Here is a 23301-nt window from a genome sequence, read left to right as displayed (position 1 = left end):
GACAGCTTCCAAATTAACGTTTTCATTAACGACGACTCCCTCGAACGAACACACTCATTTAAGTATCTTGGTGACATTCTAGATGAACATCTTCAGTGGAAACATCAGATTAGCGCCATCTGTTCGAAGTTGGCTTCTGGCTATTATGCCTCATTACAGGCCCGCGATTGTTTTAACACACATACATTGCATACGCTTTATTTTGCCCTTATATACAGTCATTTAACATACTGTGTAGAATCATGGGGCTTGAAATACAACACTTGCCTTGATCCTATCCGGCGATTACAAAAACGGGCTATCCAAATTTTAACACAAACCAAGTATACTGAACCAAGTAAACCAATTTTAGCTATTAAATATCCATCCTTTTGAGCTTTTGCGGCGTTTAAAGATAGCCGTGTCTGTAAACAACATAGTAAAATATAACCAACCTTTCAATGCCTCCCTCTTTCGCTCTCTTCTCGACTCGCAAGAAACCTCGCTCATAGTAACTTTAATCTGCCACCGAATAATAACATCTACAGTGAAAGATTGGTGCAGCTTTCAGGAGCCAAGGTTTGGAATGCTTTACCCCCAGGAAGAAAACAGTCCCACGAAACAAATAAAACATTAAACTTTATGAGCCTTACTTTATCTATGTGACATTCGTTTTCGGTTTGTGTTTGTTGTACCGTGTTGTTCATGAAAGATCTTTATTCATTCTGCTGTAAAATGCACATTGTTTTATTTTCTCCTCATTGTATGCTGCACTATGGTCTTTCTCCGTGACATTGGGCTTCTCATTTTACGCAACCGCTGTGTCATTGCCATCGTGTATTTTTGTTTCTGAGCCTCGTACTAGTCTCTGGCTATGGGTTCAGTCAGTGTTTTGATAATTTGTATGGCAAGAGTAGCAACAAAATGAAATGAAATGAAAAAAAATCTGATCAGTGTCGGCGGTTATACACGAGTCATCGAATTTTCCAGAATCACTGGTCCCCGCGTGTCTTCCAGAAAGTCCTACCCTCCCCCGAGAGAACTCTTTAGGCGAGCTCCCTCACATGACGAGTGGGAGAAAAAGACGAAAACTTCCAACCCGCGAGACCAGATACGGTTGGCGGAATGGGCTCATAGCGTCTCGGCAAAGCAGACGCCCCGCTAGGCCCACACCTCTGGGAAAGAAAGCTCCACTCAAACTTCACAAAAAAAGTTTTCTCTCTCTCTCTCTCTCTCTACACACAATTCCTGTGGCGCATACGGATTACACAAGGTCACAAGGTTCAATGACAACACACAGCGGATAGAACCGTCGATAACATTCGAGGAACCTCCGGTATACGCAGCCGCGTCCTGGGCTGAGAGATAACATTTCTTAGACGGTCGAACGCGGTCACCCGATAAACAAGTACGCGCGTCAATATGTAGTCGAATGGCACTGAAAAAAATGCGGGCGTTATTACAGTAATAAATAAGGAAACAGGTTATATATTTTTTTTCTATATATGCTCAATTTAACCTTGTTTAGTAGCCAAGTGACAACGAGTAAGCGTTTTCACGATGTGGTTGCAAACAGTGCATCGTCTTGCCATTGACAATAAATGGCACTGCTTCGTGCAATTTAAGCACACATAAGTTTCACTTACATCGACTCGGGGCGAACAGGTCAAGTCGTAAGTCGAGCTGGCCAAGCCCAACCCAGCTGCGCTTACACGCATCTTGCAAATCTCATTGAACGAGTAAACCTATTCCTCGCAGACAGCTTGACTGAACTCGCACCGACGCTCACACACTTTGACCCGTTAGTGCTTACATGAACCGGACGCGATGACCGGCTTTTTCCTGCACCCCAATTTGTCGTCTTCACGGAAAGTGGATGTAGCTATATGCTGCCGTCCATCCATGCTTGGAAGTGTCAAATAGCTTTTAAAAATGATGTGCGCCTCGCTAGTCCATAGCTTCTTGTCCACACTTTGTATTTGCTTACTTGGCTCATGTATAATGCACAACTGATTACCATACACTTCTTGGCATAGAGAAATAATTTCTGCCATTTTACTTCACGCTCGCCTAAGATAGGTAACACGCGTTTCTATGCAAACCTATTTGTAAACCTTACAAGCCAACTTGTGATTATTTACACTTCTCTTATGGCACTTTGTGGCCACATATTGTGTATTAAGTAACCTAATTTGGGTCACAAATCAAATAATCCTTAATTCGTTCAAATGATGGTAATGGCAGCAGTAACAGCTGCTTCTGCTGCGTGACATATGTTCAGCGACAGAGCAATTGCTCTAGACTGCTTATCTGTTTACCGCTAAGCTGATAAGTGTTATTGAAAGCATTTTAGCCCAAGTGCAATGCCTGCCGGCACGTAATTGTATGTAGAAAGAAACTGCAACGTTAAAGCCTCTTACGTGAAGGCAGAGGTTCCTGAAAGTTTTTGTGAGATTTTGTTTTAACTGTGTCGCTTCACTGAGTGTTGCCAAAATCACAGAAAATTTTATCCTTGTACAACCACAGAGCAAATTTGCCTCAATGTACAAAGTGCAACACGTTATAGTGTAAGTTATTTCATTTTCCCTACATTGAAGCAAATTTGCTCTGTGCTTGTACGAGGATAAATTTTTTTTGTAAATATACGCATAATACATCATATACACTCAACATGCACAACAACTACTACGAGCTTTTCTTGCAAAAGTGACAAATAGACTTCGAACAAAAAAAAAGGAACGAGAAGAAAGTTTGTCTAAAGGGACACAAAATCGACTAATGCAGTCTTACCTGCCAAACGCCAGGGCTTCCAGAAATTGTCCATCGGGGGGAACAATGGTACACGGGGCACTTCATCGAAGTCTCTTGCATTTGAAAAATCAGCCGTTTTAAGTAAAAATGGCTTCTTAGTCATCGTAGATGTACTGAGAAAAGCACTACAACAGTGCGCCAACAAACGAGGCGAGAAAATCAGGCTCCCATTCAGTTTGCCCGGCAATGCGCTGACAGCATGCAGGGCCATGTCAACTTGAAGAACTCTAGCACCGAACGCCAACAGAGGATTGCATCCGCATTAGCCCACTGCTCGTTCGAAGCGATTGTAGAGGTCGCTACATATGAAATGCAAGAGAATTTCTCGCTATATCGGCCATGTCACCAGAAACGGGTAGAAAGCCTTAGTCGTTATCGCTCTTCGCACTCTAAGTACTTTATCAAAGGCACTCCACGAATTCAAACATGTCTTTCCTGAGTTAAATGACCCACCGTGAGGACTTAGCGGCTATGGTTGCGCCGCTATGTTCGAGGTCACGAGATTAAATCCTGGCCGCAGCGGCCGCATTTAGAAGGGGAAAAATGCGAAAACACCCGTGTCCCGTGCATTAGGGGCACATTAAGGGTCCTCTGGTCCACAAAAGATTTATGCGGACTCCCCAACTAGAGCGTGCCACATAATAAAATTGGGGGTTTTGCACGTGAGGTCACAGAATTCAATTTAATTCAAGAGTTTAGTGTTTGCGCGCAATCTCTTTTGCTCCGCACTGTTACCGCAATCGGCCTGCTTAACAAGCGCCGCGTACCACGTGGAAGGCACCTGCTTATTTATGAGAGGGCGAGATCGGACACCCTTGAATGGTGAATAACCACTCTGCGAGTTCGGTCATCCCGCGCGACACCTCCCAGACCCTAAAAGCGACCATCGCCAATTTTCTTCAAAAAAGAAGTTGGGCTAGTTGGCTGTTGTCTGAATGACGTTTAACCAAAGTAATTTTCACACACACACAAAAAAATGGTGGCGAAATAAATTTTATAGTTTCCCGAAGAAGCAAACGTTGAGTGGAAGAAGAAGAACTTTATTAAAAAGAACGGTGCGGCTGCTTTTGTTGTGCTGGCGACTCAATTGAAGGTTTGAAGTCTTTGGACTCTAGGGGCATCTTCGGCTTGCCGGATGGCCCAGAACTGGTCTGCCGACTCTTAAACTTTGAGAGCCGCCTCCCAGCGGCGGCGACGCGCATGGAGAAGGCCAACGGTGGGCCCCGCTCCTGGGGCGGCGGCGGGAAGACGGTAATCTTTTTTTAGCTCAAATGTGAAACTAGGTACAATGACAAATACTATTTTATAATATTTCACTGCCACGGATATTTCCCATGACGTCAAAGGTGAAGACCTTCGTGAATTTTCTGCTTTTAATTGGCTCGATAGAAAAGCGAACGATTGAGTACTTTTGGAAAATTTTTGGATGCATATTGTTACGGGGAATTTGGCAGTATAATACTGTATTTGCAGTGTATACAAACAGAGCCAATTGGGTTAAAATGGCTGACTAGTAACAACACGCAGCTGCCAGCGTCTCGCGATCTTCTTCTTCCTCTCTCGCTTCTTTCACCCTTCCGTAACAGGACCCCCGGGTATATGAAGCGCCGTCTCGGTGCATGCTAGGCGAAGAACTGCGATCGAAGTATCTGTTCAGCCGCGAAACCTGCACGACGTCAACAGGCGGCGGACTTGAGGATGGATGAAACTGTAACGGCACGATCTCGTAATTGACGTCGTTAACTTGACATAGGACTTCATAAGGCCCTGTGTAGCAAGAGAGAAGCTTTTAGGAGAGGCCGACCGAATGACATCATGACTAAACCAGCACTCAAGCACCTGGGGCGAACTGAACATCGTGATGGTACTGGTCGTAACGCTCTTTTTGAAGATGCTGCGAGGCTAATAAGCGATATCGGGCGACGTAACGTGCCATGTGAGCGCGATCGATGACCTTACGAGCGTACTCAGTGGGGACGCGGGTGTCAAAGGGAAAAATGGGGTCGCGACCATACGAAACATAAAAGGGTGAATCTCCTGCGGTGTCATGTGGGGGCGAGTAATACGCGCATGTCAGGTAGGCGAGCGTGGCGTCCCAGTCGCGGTGATCATTGGAAACGTGCATCGGCAGCATCTCTGTGAGTGTTCGGTTGAGACGCTCCGTAAGGCCGTTCCTTTGTGTCTGGTAGGCGGTGGACAGCTTGTGCTCAGTGGCACAAGAGTGGAGGAGGTCGTCCACAACTCGAGACAAGAAGGAGCGGCCGCAGTCTGTAAGTAACTGTCGAGGTGCACTGTGCTGGAGAATGACGTCGTGAAGGAGAAAATCGGAGACGTCAGTTGCGCAACTAGTCTACAAGGCCTTTGTTATCGCGTAGCGTGTCGCGTATTCAGTAGCGACAGTGATCCACTTATTCCCTCCAGTCGTCGTCAAAAAAGGGCCAAGCAGGTCATGACCTACACGAAAGAACGGTTCAGAGGGAACTTCAATTGGATGGAGTCGGCCGACAGGTGGTAGGGTATTTTTCTTCCGGCGCTGACACAATTCGAAAATTGCGAAATGACGATGCACAGAGCGATAGAGACCCGGCCAGAAGAACCGGCATCGTACGCGGTCGTATGTACGCAAAACTCCAAGGTGTCCCGCCGTCGGTGCATCGTGAAGTTGGTCGAGTACGACGGATCGCAGAAGACGAGGAAGGACAAAGAGCAACTCAGGGTCGTCAGGATTGATATTGCGGCGGTAGAGGATGCCGTGATGCAGCACATTACATGCGGCACGTGCCATCGATGCTGCCAGATTCCACTCCGGCAATGATGGACTGTAAAGATGAATCGCGTTGTTGTTCAGCGTGCATGTCGATCATGTCAGTCAAAGCGATCACGCAGGCCACCGGATCATGCGCAACAGGATCGGGAGGATCCACGAGGTAGGTGACGCGACAGGTAGTCAGTGTCCTTGTGCAGACGTCCAGACTTATAGTTGACAACAGACAAAAATTCCTGAAGCCGCAAAGCCCAGCAACCAAGCCTTCCTGTGGGGTCCCGGAGGGAAGACATCCAGCAGAGAGCGTGGTGGTGTGTAACGACTGAAAACGTGCGGCCGTACAAATATGGCCGGAACTTGGCGACAGCCCAAACTAACGCCAAGCACTCCCGCTGGGTGATGGAGTAATTTCTCACGGCAGGTGACAGCAGGCGGTTGGCGTAAGCTATTACGCACTCGGTATACCATTTTCCTATTGGGCGACAACAGCGCCGATGCCGTGGTCGCTTGCGTCAGTGTGGACTTCGGTCGGTTCAGGTGGATCAAAGTGGGCAACACCAGCCGTGGCTCCTCAGTGGCTATTGCGTTAGGCTGCTGAGCACGAGATCGCGGGATGAAATCCCGGCCACGGCGACCGCATTTCGATGGGGGCGAAATGCGAAAACACCCGTGTACTTAGATTTAGGTGCACGTTAAGTCCCTTCTACGGTGTGCCTCATGATCAGAACGTGGTTTTGGCACGTAAAACCCCATAATTATTTTTTTTTAAGTGGGCAAGTATCGGAGGGCTAGTGAGAAGCCCGATGAGACCGGCGAAGGCGTGAGCTCGCTCAGGGCCCCATGAGAACGGCGTGTTGTTTTTTTAAATGATCTGTCAAAGGCCGAGCAACGCCTGCGACGTTTTTGACGAAGCAGCGAAAGAAAGAACACAGGCCGACGAAGCAGCGCACGTCAGAAGCAGAACGTGGCACAGGGAAACTGCGTAAGGCGTGAACTTTTTCCGGGTGTGGTTAGAAGCCGGATGCGTCAACCAGGTGTGCCAACACGCTAATCTGACGGCGCCAGTATAGACACTTCGTTGAGTTCATTTGGAGGCCGGCTTTTCGGAAGACTGCAAGAATGGCAGCGAGGCGGGTAAGGTGGCTGCCGAACGTGAGAGAAAACAATAAAGTCGCCAAGGTAACAGAGACAGGTGGTCCCTTTGTAGCCTCGCAGAAGAGAGTCCATCATACATTCAAATGTCGCAGGAGCATTGCATAGGCCAAAGGGCATGATTTTTAACTGATATAAGCCATCCAGCGTGATGAAGGCCGTGTAGCGGTCCATTTCATCAACTGAAATTTGCCTGTAGCCGGATCAAAGACCGATGGACGAGAAGCATTAGCTCCGTGCAAGCAGTCCAAGGCGTCGTAGATGCGTGGTAGGGGTAGACGTCTTTTTGGGTGATTTTGTTTAAATGGCGATAATCGACGCAAGAACGCCAAGTACGATCTTTTTTTTTCACAAGGACGACAGGTGAAGCCCAAGGGGTGGCTGATCGTTCGATGACCCCTTTGCGGAACATTTTGTCCACTTCTGATTGGATAACTCGACGTTCAGCATGCGATATACGATATGGACGCCAACGAATAGGATTCGTGTCTGCAGTGTTGATACGGCGGTGAAAAACAGACGTTTGTCCTAAAGGCTTGTCGCCGAAATGAAAGATCTCAAGGTACGATTCGAGAAGGAGACGTATGCACGTGGCTTGTGCAGAGGTGAGGTCAGGTGCAATTATCTTCGCCAAGTCATCCATTAGGGAACCAGCTAGAGCTGTGAGCTGCAAGTGGTGCTAAGAAACCGCTCTCGGCATTCAGACTTTAAATGACAAATTTGAAAGGATTGGAAATGCTGGCCAAGAACATGCCGCCTAGAAGCATTTGAGGGCACAGGCTTAAATTCAGAAGCGGAAGAACGACGTTGTTATTAGTAATCGTCACCAGCGTATACGGAAAAGCAACGTTCCGCTTCAAATGCACGTCGATGATTAGGCGAAGGACATATTCAGCGTCGGTTATCTTTTGCTGTGGGGTCAACGCGACGTAAGTGACTACCTCAGGTGACAGACGTACATCTTGAAGCGAACACAAGTGCGGTGGAGCGGTGCTCGGAGCATCGGCGACTTGAGGCAGTTCCAACTGAAGAGCGCCGGATGCGCAGTCGATGAGAGCGGAATTGTGGGATAAAAAGTCCAATCGAAGGATAATGTCGTGAGGGCAGCTGTCTATCAAAGCAAAGAGAACAGAAGTTGGGCGGCCGGCTATACTTTTACGCGAAGTACACATTACAAGTACAACCAGCACGCCACCGTCGGCCACACGAAGCACTCGGGCAGCTGCTAGGGTGAGGACCTGCTTTAAACGTCTACGTAGGCTAGCACTCATCACAGATAAGTAGGCTCCAGAGCCGACAAGTGCTTGGACAGGTAAGCCGTCTACTTTAGCGACAATTACACTTTGTGGGCACAGACAGAGGATTTGCTGCAGTAGTGGGCAATGCAGCACCACCTCCGAGGGCTGCATTTCTTAGTTTGCCGAAAAGCTGCAGCCAAAATCCACAGGGGACGAAAGTCGACGTGGCTGCGGCGAATGGGAAGACAGGCGACGTGCTTGCGGTGAACGAGATTGGTGTCACGTGCGGCGATGGTGAGCAATTGTACCACGTGTTCCTAGCAGAGTTGTCGGCGCTATTGGTCGGCATGCGAGGTGTTGAGGGCCACGAATTGCGACAGTATCTGGCGACGTGGGCAATGCGGCGACAGGTGAAACATATCGGCTGGTTGTCCGCGGTTCTCCATTCAGTCGGTTTGCGATAACGCGGAGAGAAGCGTCGGGGGTGAGCGAGAGTAGAAGAAAAGCGTTCGTTGGCTCTCGGGTTGGCGACAGCACAGACAGAACGCAGGCCAAAGTTTTCAAGTTCCTGTAGAACGATGGCTTGCACGGGGGAACTGTAAAAGGGCTAGCACCAGGGCTAGGCAAACAGAAAGCTGCGGGCGCCACCGCCTCCAGTTCACGTTGTCAGGATTGGGGGCTCAATCCCATCGCTCGTGATCCGTTGTCAAGATTGGAGTCCGGCATGAATTCGAAGGTAGCCGGCCCATGCCGTCGTCCAACTTATCCACGCTGAGGACGTTGATGAAGGGAAGAACTGCTTTTCATCGAGAACGAGGAATATGGGTTTATTTATAGTATTTAAATCAGTCTAACATGACTGCTTAAGAAAAGTTGTGTCAGTCCAACATGACTGCTTAAGAAAAAGTGTGTCAGTCCAACATGACTGCTTAGGAAAAGTGTCTCGAGAATTCGCACCACACCAGTTTTTAAACACTCGGTCCTCCCGCGATACAAGGTGACGCGAACGTTCGTTTACTCATTGTAAACTCGCCGCCGCCCCGCAGGACCGTTTACACACAAAGGCACCCACGGGCGAATGTCCGGAACCGACGTCAGAGGGGAGCCGTTCCGGGTAGCTCGGAGCCATTCTGGGTAGCTCGTTATCCTGCGTCCCGGTCGGCGCGTGGGAAGCAACAAAAAACGGCTTTCGCGCAGCAGCTCGCGCACGCGCAGCAGATCAGGTCCACGCTGGGGAGTCCGGGCACAATAGTTCGCCCGCCGAACTCATTCCGTCACAACGGCGATGGGGCTAGAGGATGGCGGTGGTTTCAGCACAAAGCCCGCGTCATCGAACGCATCCTAGCTGAAGCGACGGAGAGTGGGGGATGCGCGTCTTGTTCCCCAGTCGTAATTGGGTGGCAATCCTGCATTGCAGCTCACCATTCTTAACAGCGCCTCCATGGCCCGAAAAATCTCGACTGTCTAGCGCTGACAACCGCTAGGCAGGAAGAGAACGGCTGGTGGTCAGGAGGGGATTGTTGTCTTGGCTCGCAGCGACCACTTGTGTATTGATGTCACCGCCCCAAAACTTCCAATAAGGACAGGCAACTGCAAAACAAACCCCACAACACGGCTCTGTGCTGAGATGACGTGCATTGGCTCTCACTTTAGACCCGATAGGCTTCAAAAAAAAACAACATAAGTGCAGAAACAAACAAAAAATGCTGCATTTCGCTATGCCAATTTCTGAAGCAAATTCCTGCTGCCAAATTCAGCAATCATGGAGAAAATCCTGCTAAATGAGAGGGGATCTTCTTCGCTTAATAAAATTAGCACTAGTAACCCTAAAATTTAGGCGGGACCCTCAAACGCAGAATTCAAATTAGCCTGCTCAATCCATCCGCATTGCTATGCAACTTGCCCTTCTTATATCTAACGGAGAAGTTGTACTCTTGAAGAGTGAAGCTCCATCGGAGCAAGCGACCATTTTTGTGTGACATTTGATTGAGCCACGTCAGAGGACAGTGGTCGGTCTCGAAGATGAACTTCGCTCCGTACAAGTAACACGACAACTTCTGGGCGGCCCAAGCTAAACAAGCATATTCCTTCTCTGAAGCGCTGTAGGCTTCCTCTCTTACATTTAGTTTACGGCTGGCATGGGGGATAGGATGCTCCTCGTTATCGTCGCCGACCTGACTAAGTACCACGCCCATACCTCTGTCGCTTGCGTCGCATTGAACTATGAGTTCCTTTGTGTAGTCTAGCGCGCGAAGAACAGGGCGAGAAACCAATAGCGTTTTCAAACTTTGGAAAGCGTTCTCTTTGTCCTAATCCCAATTTACGTTACTCGGTGCTCCCGTTCGGAGGGCGTCCGTTAATAGAATTGCCATTTGCGAGTAATTCGGAATGCACCGTTGATAGTACCCCACAAGTCCCAAAAATGAACGAAGGTCTGTTTTCGTGCGCTGCTGAGAAAATTCTCCAATCGTAGCTATTTTCAACTCGGCCGGCCGTCTCCTCCCCTGGCCGACAACATGGCCCAGATAAGTAACCTGTGAACAACCAAACCTACACTTTCGCGCTTTCATCGTTAAACCGGCTTCCCTCAATGGTGAGAACACCTGTTTGAGGTGCGATACGTGTTGTTCCCAGCTGTCCAAAAAAATTGCTACATCATCAAGATAGGGCACGGCGAACTCCTGCAAGTCTTTTATGACAATATCCATTTACTTAGAGAGGCTAAACGGCGCGTTCTTCAGCCCGAAGCTGAGTGCGAGAGGGCGAAAAGTGCCTACAGATGAGATGAATGCGGCATAGCGGCTGGCACTTTCTGAAAGGGGAACTTGCCAGTACCCCCGCACGAGATCTATAGTTGAAATGTATTTAGCAGCGCTAACTCTTTCAATTCGATCCTCAACGTTGGGTATCGGGTACAGCTGATCCCTAGCGATGGCGTTTAACTTCCTGTAGTCAACACACGGACGAGGGTCCTTGTGAGGGGTTTCTACCAGTATTAGCGGTGACGTGTAGTCACTCTCAGCAGGCTCAATAACTCCCAACTCTAGCATGCGCTGTATCTCTGCCTCCATAATCTCTCTCTGTCTTGGAGACACCCTGTAAGGCTTTGATCTTACTGGTTCGGTTGATGCCAGCTCCATTTCATTCGTTAATAGTTCGGTTCTACCCGGCCGATCGCTGAATCTGTCGAGATATTCCTCTAACACCTCTTTTAGCTCATCTAGCTGCTCGGGTCTTGGAGCGGGCGAGCTTACCGAGTGTTCTACTACTTCTTCTAGGCCGATTTCAGAGTTGGGGGTCACCCTAAACTCCTTAAACTTGGTACTAGTGCCATCCTGCTCTTTTATGGTATAGTTAACGACTCCGCTCCGCTCTATCTTCGGCTTCATCAAATTGCAGTGATATATCCTCACCTCCTTCCTTCAACCGGGCATTTTCTGAGCATAGTTAGTATCTGAAAGTTTGTGGAACACTTTAACGGGCCCGTCCCAGTGAACTTCAAGCTTGTTCTTTCTTGAAGGTTTGAGGATCATTACCTGGTCTCCGGGGTTAAATGTACGAAGCCTCGTATTCTTGTCGTAATAGAATTTAGCGTTCTTTTTAGCTACTCCCATGTTCTTTCCAACTAGTTCTTGGGTTGCGCTTAGCCGTTCCAGCCATTTTAGCACGCATTCAACCACTGTCGGACTCTCCCCTCTTTCCTCCCACATCTCTCTTAACATTCTTAGTGGAGAACGGAGTGTTCTCCCATACACTAGTTCTGCTGGCGAAAGCCTTGTCGCTTCATGTGGAACCGTTCGCAAAGCGAACAAGGTTGCCGGCAGACAGTTCTCCCAGTCCTCCTTGTGCTCGTAACAGAGCGCATGCAAAACTCGCTTAAGCACCGAATGCCACCTCTCTACACTGTTTGACTGAGGGTGATAGACAGCACTGTGTATTAACTTTACCCCGCACTTTTGCAAGAATGTGGAAGTCAGTGCGCTCGTCAATACTCACCGTTGATCTGCCTGAATCTCGGCTGGAAACCCAACTTGGGCAAACACTGTCAAAAGCGCGTCTACTACTTCGGTGGAGCTGAGCTCTTTCAAAGGGATTGCGTCTGGAAACTTGGTAGCCGGACACAGCATGGTAAACAAGTACCTGTAGCCCGATTTTGTTTTTGGAAGAGGCCCTACCGTGTCTATTACAAGTCGTCTGAGAGGCTCTGTTATTAAGGGCACTACCTTCAGTGGAGCTTTCCATGTCTCTCCTGGTTTGCCAGAACGCTGGAAGTTTTCTACATCTTTGAAACAGCCAGGCCAGTAGTATTCCATAAGCAATCTTTCCTTTGATTTGTTTATGCCTAGGTGGGCGGACCACCCATTTCCATGACAGAGACTCCAAAGGTCCTCCCTAAACTTAGTAGGTACGACTAACTGATCTAAAATCCTACCCTTTCGACCTCTGTAGTGCCGATACAACAATCCTCCTCTCTCATGTATCGTCACGTTGCGCTTAGCAATGCCTTCTTCAGCTGTGTCATGTAATTTAGCTAAGCTCTCATCATTCTTTTGCTCAGCTGCCAGTGACTCTCTATCCACACGTAAGAGCTGATCAAAGTTCTTTGAAGCCTGTGATAATAACGACCCTGTCTCGCTTGCGAGTGGGTCAGCTTGCTCTTCCTGCAGGCTAGAACTTTGACACTCTAGTGCTACGCTCTCATTGAGCTGGTCAGCTGGCAGGCTCTCCTCAACTATTCTTTTGTCCCTCGGGCCTTGCTCGGATTCAGGTATTGAAGTTATCCCCTTTTCTGCTTCCGCTGGAGGAGCTTGTGCATTTTCAGCCGAAAGCGCCGCGATCTTATGAGCTTGGCCTCTGGTCAATGCTTGTACTATGCCCTCTCCCAGTTTGAGCCCTTTGTCACGCAGTAACTGACTCGAACGATTCGAAAAAATGTAAGGATACTGCAGTGACAAAAATTTGGAAACTGCAGCCTCAATCTCTAGCTCCCCGAACAGTCCATTGATTTTGACTTTGGCCATGGGCAGACACATGCTGTGTTCTTCTACAACCTGTTTTATCTATGCTACTTCTCTGGTGAAGTCATCTACCGTCACGTAAGATGGATGGACAATGTCCATCGTGGCGGCACTGTCTCTTAGCACTCGGCATGGTTTTCCATTAACTTGCAGGTCGTGAAGATATGGACTTAAAAGTTCCATATTCTCATCTTTTTTCTCCACTTAGGAGAAAACTACGCTAGACTTCCCGCAGTTTACAGCTATATGTCCCAGTTTGTGGCATTTGTAACAGCGAATTGGTCTAAAAGATTCGAATTTTCTTTTCTGTTATTTTTGTGCGGTTTCTCCGTTAAGTTTCTCCTCGCTCTTTTCTGCGGGCTTTTCCGCCACATCTACAGGCTCCGATCGTCTAGTCTGCGCACCCCTTTTGAACGGAACTGGTTTCCGCGGTCCATTTCGACAGTCCAAGTTTCCGTCCTCGGCGTTCAACTTTCCACGGGTTGCGTACTCTTCGGCTAATTCGGCCGCCCTTTCCACAGTGTTTACATTCCCTCTGTCTTGCACCCACAGTTTCACAGCTTGGGGGATGGTTTTGTAAAACTGCTCTAGACCCATGCATTCAATGATCATGTCTATGCTATCGTACGCTTCCGCGCTTTTAAGCCACTCGACTAGGTGGGCCTTTAAGCTATACGCAAACTCCGGATATCCCTCGCTATCTTTCTTGCCTGTGCTCTTAAACCTTTGCCGAAAAGCTTCGGCTGAAGGGCGGTATTTTTTCAGGAGACTAGCCTTAACTTTTGCATAATCATATGCATCCTGTGCACTCAGTCTGGCGATTACTTCCGCCGCCTCACACGGCAACATAGACAGCAACCGCTGTGGCCATGTACTCGGGCTGAAGTTCATCTTCTCGCAAGTCCTTTCAAAATTGCTTAGGAACAAGCCTATGTCGGTCCCGAGCTCAAATGGCTTTAATAGCCTGTCCATGCGGTACGATTCTGCCTCACTTGATCGTCCCAGAGCACTTTCTCTTCCTTGAAGCAACTCCAAACGTTTGCTTTCAAGTTCAAGTTGCATTTTTCTTAACTCGCAATCTTTATCGCGTTCCTGCCTTTCTTTTCTCTCTAGTTCTTCTCTTTTTCAGAAGTTCAAACCCCAGTTCAATTTCTTCCTCACTGGCCTGTTCGGAAATTACATGCAATAATACCGATTTTAGCATTTCCTTGCGTACATCTAGGCCCAGTTCCTCACCAACAATCAACAACTCGTCTCTCAGCAGTGTCCTTAACTCCATGATTGCTGCTTTGCCTTGATTCTGCTCTCTAAATCTGGCTAGGAAAACACAACCTAGCTAACACTCAACAATCTAGCTTCCCTACAGTTCTAAACAGAACAGCCACAATATGAAGCCTAGAGAGTCAAAGCAAGAACCACGCACTCACCGCAGATACAGCACCATGTCGCAAAGTCCTTCTCACCGCTGTCAGCGAGTTGTCAGGATTGGGGGCTCAATCCCATCGCTCGTGACTGTTGTCAAGATTGGAGTCCGGCATGAATTCGAAGGTAGCTGGCCCATGCCGTCGTCCAACTTATCCACGCTGAGGACGTTGATAACTGGAAGAACTGCTTCTCATCGAGACCGGGGAATATGGGTTTATTTACAGTATTTAAATCAGTCTATCATGACTGCTTAAGAAAAGTTGTGTCAGTCCAACATGACTGCTTAAGAAAAAGTGTGTCAGTCCAACATGACTGCTTAAATAAAGTGTCTCGAGCATTCGAACCACAGCAGTTTTTAAACACTCTGTCCTCCCGCGATACAAGGTGACGCGAACGTTCGTATACTCATTGTAAACTCGCCGCCGCCCCGCAGGACCGTTTACACACAAAGGCACCCACGGGCTAGTGTCCGGAACCGACGTCAGAGGGGAGCCGTTCCGGGTAGCTCGGAGCCGTTCCGGGTAGCTCGGAGCCATTCTGGGTAGCTCGTTGTCCTGCGTCCCGGTCGGCGCGTGGGAAGCAACAAAAAACGGTTTTCCCGCGGCAGCTCGCTCACGCGTAGCAGATAAGGTCCGCGCTGGGGAGTCCGGGCACAATAGTTCGCCCGCCGAACTCATTCCGTCACAACGGCGATGGGGCTGGAGGATGGCGGCGGTTTCAGCACAAAGCCCGCTTCATCGAACGCATCCTAGCTGAAGCGACGGAGAGTGGGGGATGCGCGTCTTGTTCCCCAGTCGTAATTGGGTGGCAATCCTGCATTGCATCTCGCCATTCTTAACAACGTCGAACGACTCGCACCACGTCCTCTGATGGCGACGCATGCTGCTGTGCCTACTGATTTCCACACGTCGACGTTGCGACAGTATTCGGAACTCTGGTGAATGGGTGCAGGACACGTCGGCTTTTAGCCTGCTCGAATTGTCGGCACTCTTTGATGACAGCATCAACTGTAGAGCAGCTTTTGCACATGAGCAGATTAGAGGCGTCATCAGCAATTCCCTTGAGCACAAGCCCTACCTTCTCAGCTTCTGTCACATCGTGAAGGCCTTTACAACAAAGCGCCAGCAGGTCCTGGATATACGAAACATAGGACTCTGTGGGGAATTGGGTATGAGAGGCCAGTCCCTGCTTTTCGGCAATTTTGCGGCCGGCTGGTTTGTCAAACAAATCTAACTTCTCTTTACAATGGCCCCATGTGGTCAGCTCCTCTTCATTGTTTTCTAACCACACCTTTGCCGTGCCCCTTAGGCAGGACAACAGGTCAGCTAGCTCAAGCGTAGGGTCCCCTCAGTTGATTCCACTGACAGGTTCGTACATAGCTACCCACTCTTCAACGTCGGAGCCATCAGTCCCGCAGAAAGTTCTGGGATCCTTGGGTTGCACAACCACAACCGAAGGGGACAGCGACGTAGCATGCGATGGTGACGTTGGAGGAGGCAACGACATTGATCCTGAGCGCTCACCGTCATTCATGGTGAAGATGGTGATGCGAAGTCCACTGTAGAGCTCCGTTCCCAGCCGTGGTACCCCGCATCTCCCACCGTTATGTTACGGGGATGTTGGGAGTATAAGACTGTATTTACAACGTATATACAAGCACAGTCAATTGCGTTAAAATGGCTGACTATTAAAAACATTCAGCAGCCAGCGTCTCGCGATCTTCTTCCTCTCTCTCTTCTTTCATCCTTCCGCAAGAATATTGTTAAAGTTTCAACCACAATCAATTTTACCGCTCGTTCCGGGTAGCTATATGTCCCGCTCAAAATAAAGTCGCACAAATGAATTATGTGTTTTCCCTGAACATTACTCCTAAAATTACCAAAAGTCATTTTTTTGTAATATTTAGACCTAATTTACCCATTTAGGGCCTTCAGATAAAAATACGTGGGATTGCTTAACCTTTCAGCATGTGATCTAGAAAAGTCAATTTGAGTATGTTTACACGTGTACTTGTTTATTTTCCCGTGACCACTGTTCACCGGCTAACAAATATTAAACGTTATTGCTCAGCGCAGGACTCGCCTCAATGTATCAGAAGTTTCTAGAATGTTGTCGATGGTTCTATCCGTTGTCTCTTGTCACCGAAGATTGTGTAATCGGACTGCATGAGCGACGCAAACTGGAAGACGAAAGGGCACGAGGGATTACTCTGGAACCTTCGATGACTCACGCATAAAATCTGGTGCATTTTACCCGCAGATCAGATTTCGACGATCGCCAACTGTGTTCGCCGCTATCGTTGTTGTTTGAGTGTAGCCTCTTTTTGAAGTCACAGGTTCACCCAATTAAACGCTACTTTGGTCATTCAGTTTCCCTAGTTTCTTTACCGTCACTACTACGTGACAATATTTTGTTTGAGGTGAGGAAACGTTTGTGAAGTCCAAAATCGATCTCATTCGTGGGCACTCCCGAGCTGTGTTTTCACAGCGAAACACGTGTTCACCACCGTCTTCTACAGCGTAAGCTGTTATCGACTCATTCCAATAGGCGTTTCGGTTGGAGGTGGAGTCCTTCGCCACACACACACGCCTCCGCCGCCGGTGTCTGGTATCTGTAGCAGCTATCGTCGGGAATGAGAAAAATACTTTGTTCCCGCTGGGGTCAAACCCGGGTATGTTGCATGGCAGTCAGCTACTCTACCACTGAGCCACGCCAGCTTTTTTTCTTCCTTGCCACCAGGAATTCAAGCGTACATCGGATGGTGAACTTCCGATGCAGAGCTTTGTTGTACTTGCTGCATGCACGACCTGCATAGGGCGTTCTAGCAGAAAGAAGCCTTGGCGAGTTTCTAACGCGACAGCTTTAATCGTCCCGGGTCACAGAAGATCCGGCGTTGGCATCCGCCATCGGCGGCATTGTCCGACATAAAGAAAACACCCCGAACCACAACTACGCAGGCTCTCCGCGTGGCACAGAGGGGTTACTAAACTAATGGAATTTCTAAATGTAAAATGCTTCAGAAAGTTCGTAATGTCTGATTTACACACAACCTACAGACATGTTAGCGTCGGACTGTCATTTGAATATACGGGCAAAAAATGTGAATATACGAGAAAACATAATTATGTTACGCGAGAACTGAAACACAAACCCCTTTATCCTTGCTTGCGGGGGTATCAGCCATTGCTCTGCCTGGCACTGCCGCCCGATCGGCCCGCTATTGTTTTATGCGTTGCATATTGCAATCACTCAGTTCAGCCCTTGGGCGCGGCCGCGCAGCCACCATTGAGGGTATGAGCCATTGTTCACTGCTGCGCGTCTCATATGTGGGTCTATTCTCTTTTAAGTTTGCTATGTTTGTTATTAAGTTGCTTCTATTTTTATGCGTTGCATATCACAATCACTCAGTTCAGCCCTTGGGCGCGGCCGGGCAGCCACCATTGACCTTTAGCGAAACCACGTGACGTGACGTCACGACAGCCGGAGGAAAAGCTGGGCCCCAACTCGCGCAATATGCAACGCATTCTTGGCTTAACCAAGCTAAGCCTGGCCATTTTTCTATCGGAACCTGTGTCACAGAATATTCGGTGTTGGTGTCAGCGTCAGCGGGGCCCGATGACACTAACGTGTTCCACTTTTAAAAGGAACGCTTCAGCTTCCTCGAACTTTTTATCTTTCACCCATGCCTACCTTTATTTATTTATTAATTTGCGTTGTGCACAAGTGCCTTCACTTGGCACACATGATGCATTTTGTAATAGTGGCTGGCCGGATGTAGCTTCTCCCTCATTTGGTGTTCCCTAACTCGCCGCTTTCTTTTCCTTCTTTTTATTTTGGCTAACTTCATTGCCTTACCCTTTTTACCTGAATGTTTTTTTTTTGGTTCCTTGAATAAAACCGCCAGCCGACGGTCAGCGCCAATGTTGTCGTATTCCCTTAGTCCTGTTTGCGTGCACTGATTCTTCAAGACCCGCCGTGGTTGCTCAGTGGCTATGGTGTTAGGCTGCTGTGCATAAGGTCGCGGGATCGAATACCGGCCACGGCGGCTGCATTTCTATGGGGACGAAATGGGAAAACACCCGTGCACTTAGATTTAAATGCACGTTAAAGAAACCCAGGTGGTCGGAATTTCCGGAGGCCTCCACCATGGCGTGCCTCATAACCATAAAGTGGTTTTGTTGCGTAAAACCCCATAATTTAATTAATTTTTTTTTTATTCTTCAACTTATGAACATTCAATAACATTAACCGAAACCGCTAAACGCCAACGCTGTGGACAACACAAAACAAAATACAACGAACGTAAGAGCAAGGCCAATTTTACAAGCGGGTCAGGAAAAAAACAAACTAGCAGCAAAGGAAAAGAAATGAAAATAACCAGAATACGAACAAGCGGCAGCCAATAGTAAATTAAAACGCATTGCCATTTGTTCTTCTTTGTGAACCGCTAAGCCTTTCATAGCTAGTTCATTGGAGCGAAAGCTGGCTAATGGTCATTTCGAGAAATTTATCCACCCGTCAACGGCAAACCGTGTTTCTTTTTTTTTTACGGTGCTTTTGTTATACTGCTTCCGCTACGTCAAAGATCTTGGCATCGCAGTACAAATTAGGCAAGAAAATGTAGTTTCAATTGAGTGTGCCCGGCAAAACGCAGCAGGCCTAGAGGGAGGATCCGTTTCCACGGAGTTTTTGCCTAAGCTCTTTAGAAACAAATGGCTGTATTGCTGATGGGTTCTCTGAGTGTTTCCAGAGGGCACGATTTGAAATAAACACTAATGGATTTCGCTGTTTTGAGCAGGTCTTCAGGACATCAGCCGATAGCGTTGGTCGCTATTCTATTTGCATGTAGGTGTTTTTCAGATGTGCACAGCTCTTCCCGATCTCAACTTCTGTCATTTGGCTGACAAAAAAAGTTCTATGTATGCTCAAAATCGCCTTCCTATGGCCCGGCTACCCGAGTAATCAGGGCAACATTCGGCGCGGATTGTATCTTTCCTTTTTCAGCAGGCGCCAGCTTTAAGAGCCTAGATTGTCAGGCATACGCTACTCACTGTCCCAGCAAGCCTTATGATCCCTTCGTGCACAAGCGGGCTTTCTCTTTTGTTAACCAGGAAAGAATGTTGTTTGGAAGACATAATCGATCGGCAAACGACGTGCATCAAGTACAAAAACATGTCAGGAAGTTTATTAAAATATCGCAAAGACTACTCAACTAACACTGATATATATTATTCCCGCAGATTCTACGCGAATAGAAATATATATTTTATTAAAACTGAATTCTGGTGTTTTGCGTGCCAAAACCACGATATGATTATGAGGGACACCGAAGTGGTGGACACCGGAAATTTTGATAATCTGGGGATCTATAATTAGCCCACAATTCACGGGAAAAAGGCGTTTTTGCATATCGCTCCCATCGAAATGCCGCTGCCACAGCCGCAATTCGATCCCGCTACCTCGTATCAGCGCCACACCGTAGTCGCTAAGCCACGACGAAAAAATATTCTTTGGAACACATAATAGTAACAAACAACGGAAGGGATTAGACCCGGACTCAGTGGCCTGACTCGGTCGTCATCTGGCAGAAGCTGCGCGAGCAGCGGCCGTGGCAGCTGCTCGTGCTCGGTGCACCTTCTTCTTTTTTAGTTCTAGCACGTTTTCGCGGCCCACAAAATTGCTAAAGGCTGCCGGCTTCAAGAAGGTACCTTTTGCACAGGAGGCCTTATCAGGGAGCCGGACGCCAACTTCAGGCAGCACGCTCGAGCGATGCTCTCGCGACCAGGAAGCAGTTCCGCCACCCAGGCCAGCTTCCACAGGATAGGCGGCAAAGAGTCGTCGTACACCAGTGCACCAGGACGACGTCTCTAACTTGAAGTCGTGATAGCAGCTTCGGTGTCGCCTTGTGTGCAGTGCGCAGAAGCAGCAAGTACTCCTTGTCCCAGTACTACTAGAGATTGTCCATTGAAGCTCGTGGATTTCATCATCATCAGCAGCAGCAGAGATTGTCCATTGAAGCTCGTAGATTTCATCATCATCAGCAACAGCAACAGCAGCGTGGCTACGCCCACTGCAGGGCAAATGCCTCTCCCATACTTCTCCAACTACCCCGGTCAGGTGCTAATTGTGGCCATGTTGTCCCTGCAAACTTCTTAATCTCCTTCTCCACCCTAGCATTCTGCCGCCTCCTGCTAACACTTGCCTTCTCTTGGAATCCAGTCCGTAACCCTTAATGACCATCGGTTATGTTCCGTCCTCATTACATATCCTGCGCATTCCCGTTTATTTTTCTTGATTTCAACTAAGATGTCATTAACTCTCGTTTGTTCCTTCACCCAATCTGCTCTTTTCTTATCCCTTAACGTTACACCCATCATTCTTCGTTCCATAGCTCGTTGCGTCGTCCTCAATTTAAGTAGAACCCTTTTCGTAAGCCTCCAGGTTTCTGTCCCGCAGGCGAGTACTGGTAAGACACAGTTATCATACACTTTTCTCTTGAGGGATAATGGCAACCTGCTGTTCATGATCTGAGAATGTTTGCCAAATGCACCCCAGCCCATTCTTATTCTTCTGATTATTTCCGTCTCATAATCTACATCCGCTTCACTACCTGCCCTAAGTAAATGTATTCCCTTACCACTTCTAGTGCCTCGCTACCTATTGTAAATAGCTGTTCTGTTCCGAGACTATTAAACATTACTTTTCTGCAGATTAATTTTTAGACCCTGATTGTTGTGTTCATATGGGAGCTAGTGGCCAAATACTGCACCAGGGTGTCCAATCCTCCTCTGGTGAGAGAGTGCGTTACTGCTTCTGGTCACCGCGATCAGGCCCCACTCCAGGCCTGTTTATGCAATTTTATCAACACGCGGATTTTCTGTTTTTTTTTTATCCAGTGGAAAATTGCGCGGCACAGGGATTCGAACCAAGGTCATCTTGCACGTGAGGCCGATGTTCTACCACTACGCCACCGCTACAGTCATGAGGTCCAGGAAGTCGAAAGCTTCTATAAAGACGTGGAATCGGCGATGTGTAAAGTCAAAACGATATACACTATACTCATGGGTGACTTCAATGCCAAGGTAGGCAAGAAGCAGGCCGGAGACAAGTCAATGGGGGAATATGGCATAGGCTCTAGGAATAGCAGGGGAGAGTTATTAGTAGAATTTGCAGAACAGAATAATGTGCGGATAACGAATACCTTCTTCCGCAAGCGGGTTAGCCGAAAGTGGACGTGGAGGAGCCCGAATGGCGAGACTAGAAAGGAAATAGACTTTAGACTGTGCGCTAACCTTGGCGTCATACAAGATGTGGACGCGCTCGGCAAGGTGCGCTGCAGTGACCACAGGATGGTAAGAACTCGAATTAGCCTAGACTTGAGGAGGGAATGAAAGAAACTGGTACATAAGAAGCCGGTCAATGAGTTAGCGATAAGAGGGAAAATAGAGGAATTCCGGATCAAGCTACAGAACAGGTATTGGGTCTTAGCTCAGGAAGAGGATCTAAGTGTTGAAGATATGAACGACAATCTTATGGGAATCATTAAGGAATGTGCAATAGAAGTCGGTGGTAACTCCGTTAGACAGGATACCAGTAAGCTATCGCTGGAGACGAAAGACCTGATCAAGAAGTGCCAATGTATGACAGCCGCTAACCCTACAGCTACAATAGAACTGGCAGAACTTCCCAAGTTAATCGCCAACTGGACTGCGTCGAAGAGAGGCGACTCTGCTTTATCGCTTATGGCTGGGGGTGGCTTTCACCAAATCTTACTCCTTCCGCATTGGAATGGCCGACAACGATCTCTGTAATGCCTGTCTTTGCGAGGAGACGCTGGAACATGTTCTGTGCGACTGTCCTGACTATAACGTTCAGCGACAGTCCCTGGCATCTGTTCTAGCGCGCCTTGACAGTAGACCATTGTCGCTCGACACGATTTTCACATGCCGCCGACAGAAGATATCGCAGGTCAAGGCGACAAAGGGACTCCTTCGGTTTTTGAAAGAGACGGTATTGGACAAGCGGCTGTGAGAGTGACGTCGCGTACCATGCCAGAATGATGGACTCCAACGGACGATGTGTGTGTGCTGTGATATATGCTCTCTCTCCCTCTCCCCCTTCCCCATCTTTAATCTCCCCCATCCCTCTCCCATGTGTAGGGTAGCAAACCGGTTAAGCCATACTGGTTAACCTCCCTACCTTTCCTTCTCCACTTTTTCCTTCCTTCCCAAGTTAATCACCAAGCGTAAGACAGCTGACATAAGGAAGTATAATATGGATAGAATTGAACATGCTCTCAGGAACGGAGGAAGCCTAAAATCAGTGAAGAAGACACTAAGAGTGGGCGCGCTCCGAACTCCAAAGGAGCACGCTCGAGTGCGCTCGATTTCGAAGCCTTCGGAGCTTAACGTAACGGCCATTTTCGACGACTGTTTTCGTATGCGCGAACACGCCGTCTGCCGAATGTTATGCTGCTTCCGCAACGGCTATGGCACTTCGGGCGCTTTTCGAAACCGGCCCCGCCGACCGTACTCCTGCAGTTCTTGTTAGACGATGACGAGGTAGAAGAACTTGACGCGCGGCGACGGAGGCAGCAGCAGCCGCTTACGTATGCGATGCAAGCTCAACGTTCGCGCCAAGCTCAAAGCGCGCCAACACGTTCCTGATCTCGCCTGAGAGCAGCTTCAGACGCCCGGCTGCGCGGCGGCCGGAGGAACGAGTGGGCAAGGAGAACGGACTTGCATCAGTGGAAAGAGTAGGAAACACGTCATTTTTTCGGAAGCCGTAACAGGCGCGCGCTCTCGCGCACCGTTTCCAGGCTGGGGCGCGTAGAGCGCGCTCCGTAATCACGCACCGGAAGTCGCTTTTTAGCACTTAAGTTTAAAAGAGCGCACTCTGCTGGCTGGAGCGCGCT

At 48.4% G+C, this 23301-nt stretch overlaps 1 protein-coding gene across 5 annotated transcripts in view; it reads left to right on the top strand.

Moving 5' to 3' along the window:
- LOC135897612 (probable cytochrome P450 49a1) overlaps positions 1-23301 on the top strand; it is a 189783-nt gene that overhangs the window by 101593 nt on the left and 64889 nt on the right. The gene's annotated exons all lie outside the window — the stretch shown is intronic.

The sequence above is a fragment of the Dermacentor albipictus genome, chromosome 4 (assembly GCF_038994185.2).
Source record: "Dermacentor albipictus isolate Rhodes 1998 colony chromosome 4, USDA_Dalb.pri_finalv2, whole genome shotgun sequence".
NCBI classification, from domain to species: domain Eukaryota; kingdom Metazoa; phylum Arthropoda; class Arachnida; order Ixodida; family Ixodidae; genus Dermacentor; species Dermacentor albipictus.
The sequence above is the reverse complement of the archived record's forward strand: the minus strand, read 5'-3'. Positions and strand labels throughout refer to the sequence as shown.